The sequence below is a fragment of the Sinocyclocheilus anshuiensis genome, unplaced genomic scaffold (assembly GCF_001515605.1).
Source record: "Sinocyclocheilus anshuiensis isolate Anshui unplaced genomic scaffold, SAMN03320099.WGS_v1.1 scaffold1082, whole genome shotgun sequence".
Classification (NCBI taxonomy): Eukaryota; Metazoa; Chordata; class Actinopteri; order Cypriniformes; family Cyprinidae; genus Sinocyclocheilus; species Sinocyclocheilus anshuiensis.
Genome location: NW_015542379.1, coordinates 391,023 through 394,693, shown reverse-complemented (window position 1 = coordinate 394,693; position 3,671 = coordinate 391,023).

The following is a 3,671-nucleotide window of genomic DNA, read 5'->3' as shown; positions in this document are numbered from 1 at the left end:
ACTGACTCGGTCCTAATGATCTGAGTGCTCTGTTAGGTTTATATTCAGTGAACATATCTGAAGTGTATTTAGGTCCTAGGCCATTGAGTGATTTATAAACGAGTAAAAGTACTTTAAAATCAATCCTGAATGTAACTGGAAGCCAGTGTAAGGACCTGAGGACCCCTGGAGTCAAGTTATGCATTCACCTTGAGAACGTCATCTTTGTTTCAATAAATATACACATTTAAATAAATAAATAACAACGCACATGCATATTTCTAGCTTGCAATTTACTTGTTTTAACTTACTATGTTAAAGTATTTTCATTTGATTTCATTTTATTCTCAACGATAGTTTTGTTTTAAATTTGTATTTCAATATACAATGAGTATATATTAATCTATCTATCTATACATCTATCCCTAATAGGTACATATTAGTACCTTAGAGAAGTTATACGTACCCTTAATTAAGGTACTAATATGTACCTATTAGGGATAGATGTATAGATAGATAGATTAATATATACTCATTGTATATTGAAATACAAATTTAAAACAAAACTATCGTTGAGAATAAAATGAAATCAAATGAAAATACTTTAACATAGTAAGTTAAAACAAGTAAATTGCAAGCTAGAAATATGCATGTGCGTTGTTATTTATTTATTTAAATGTGTATATTTATTGAAACAAAGAACTGAAGCGGAAAATAATAATAATTATATATATATATAGTTTTACTATATTTGGTATTTCATAGTTAACATTTACTATTTCATCCTTTTACTAGGTTAACCTGAGTGATTTATTTCAATGAGACAGAAAAATAAAAACATATAGCCTATTATTATTATTAATATTATTATTATCATTGAAGTTACATATAATAAAAGAAAAAAGAAAAACAAATTCACATGATCTGCTCCCAAAAAAAACAATAGCCTATATATATATAATTCCTATTATATATATATATATATATTATATTATATTCTGGAATATATATATAGATAGATATAGATATATTAAATTATCTCCATAATTCTACACTGACTTGCAAAAGACCTACACTAGGTTACTTTAAAAGATACTGTAGTGTTTCGTAAAAATGCAGTTTTATTTGACCTATAAAATGAATGAAAGTTTCCAAAGATCAAGATTGCATGTGCATCCAGTGATTACTATTCAGAAACTTTCCATTTTCCATTCTATATAACCTTTAGCATAGACTGATATTAAAATAACTGTTACTCTTACACCACTGGTTTGAATGAATAGTTAATAGCATGAAAAATAAATCTAGCAGTAGCTCTGAAGAACACGTGGGGCTCGACTGTGAATCACATAAAACACGATGCAGCAAAAACTATCAAACAAACAAATAGGCAAGTTTACTTATATAGCACATTTACATACACAATCTTAATTCAAAGTGCTTTACGTAAAAGAAAAGAAAATAATCACAACAATAAAACAAGGAATTTCAAAACTGAAAATGATTAAAAAGTTTATTTAAAATAAATTAAAACAGTTAAGCATAGAAAATGATTAGACATAAAATACAGTGCAGTCAGTTGGGACGTAGCACAGTGCTCATTCAGTAAATGTGCAGCTAAACAGATGAGTTTTGAGTCTGGGTTTAAATGTGACTAATGTTTTAGCACATCTGATCTCTTCTGGAAGCTGGTTCCAACTGCGGGCGGCATAATAACTAAAAGCAGACTCCCCTTGTTTTGTGTGAACCCTTGGTATTTCTAACTGACTCGGTCCTAATGATCTGAGTGCTCTGTTAGGTTTATATTCAGTGAACATATCTGAAGTGTATTTAGGTCCTAGGCCATTGAGTGATTTATAAACGAGTAAAAGTACTTTAAAATCAATCCTGAATGTAACTGGAAGCCAGTGTAAGGACCTGAGGACCCCTGGAGTCAAGTTATGCATTCACCTTGAGAACGTCATCTTTGTTTCAATAAATATACACATTTAAATAAATAAATAACAACGCACATGCATATTTCTAGCTTGCAATTTACTTGTTTTAACTTACTATGTTAAAGTATTTTCATTTGATTTCATTTTATTCTCAACGATAGTTTTGTTTTAAATTTGTATTTCAATATACAATGAGTATATATTAATCTATCTATCTATACATCTATCCCTAATAGGTACATATTAGTACCTTAATTAAGGGTACGTATAACTACTCTAAGGTACTAATATGTACCTATTAGGGGTAAAAAAAAATGTACAAATATGTCATTTTAAAGCTACTGCTCCAGGGACACACTGTTGTACCCCAAAAGGTATCATTTTAAACCCCTTTTTTTCTGTGTGTATAGTAAGGAGATTGTATAAACTTATAATATTATAGTACAGGGAATTATTATTATTATTATTTATATTACTATAGTGAAGAGAAAGTTTTATTATTATAATAGTAATATTATAGCGAGGAGAGTTTTTTATTAGTATCATAGTAATATTATAATGATGAGAAAGTTGTATTATTGCGTTTGTATATCCACTGTAGTATTCTGAATAAATATATGCATGTTATACGTGTTGTTTGAAGCAGGGAAGCAGTGGCGGTTCGTGGAGACCCCAGCGAGCGTCTGCAGGCTCCAGGCCGCTCACGTTTGGTCACAGCAGAGCCCCAGGGCCCCGGCCCGTCACTGGCATCAGCACTAGCGTTAGCAAGCGCTCCGGAGAGCAGTGGCGTCCCTCCCACACTGAGCACTCAGGTCACACACAGACTAAACACCAGACTCATACATAATGAGCACACTCACTGTGCTTTACTCTGCAGGAGACAGCAGGACCTCGCATCAGTTCAGTCACACGCTGCAGCACGGGCTACAGGCCTCTGGTGTGAGCTCACGACAGGTGACACACACACACACACACACTCACTCTCTCACTCACTCACTCACACACACACACACACACTCACTCTCTCACTCACTCACTCACACACACACACACACACTCACTCTCTCACTCACTCACTCACACACACACACACACACTCACTCTCTCACTCACTCACTCACACACACACACACACACTCACTCTCTCACTCACTCACTCACACACACACACACACACTCACTCTCTCACTCACTCACTCACACACACACACACACACTCACTCTCTCACTCACTCACTCACACACACACACACACACTCACTCTCTCACTCACTCACTCACACACACACACACACACTCACTCTCTCACTCACTCACTCACACACACACACACACACTCACTCTCTCACTCACTCACTCACACACACACACACACACTCACTCTCTCACTCACTCACTCACACACACACACACACACTCACTCTCTCACTCACTCACTCACACACACACACACACACTCACTCTCTCACTCACTCACTCACACACACACACACACACTCACAGACACACACACACACACACATACACTCTCAGAAGTCAGTTGGGTCCATCAACTGTTTGCGTTCTTCAAAATATCTCTGATGTGCCTTTGGACGGCTGTGAAGTGACCAGGATTGGCAAACACACATCTACCTTTGCCTTAAACACCTTCTTTTTTTTTTTTTACTTTTTGTCTAAATAAAGTTTAATTATACAACGCAGCTTTGTTTATGTGTTGATCTGTCAGGTATAAACTGTATTTGAGGGGTAATGCCA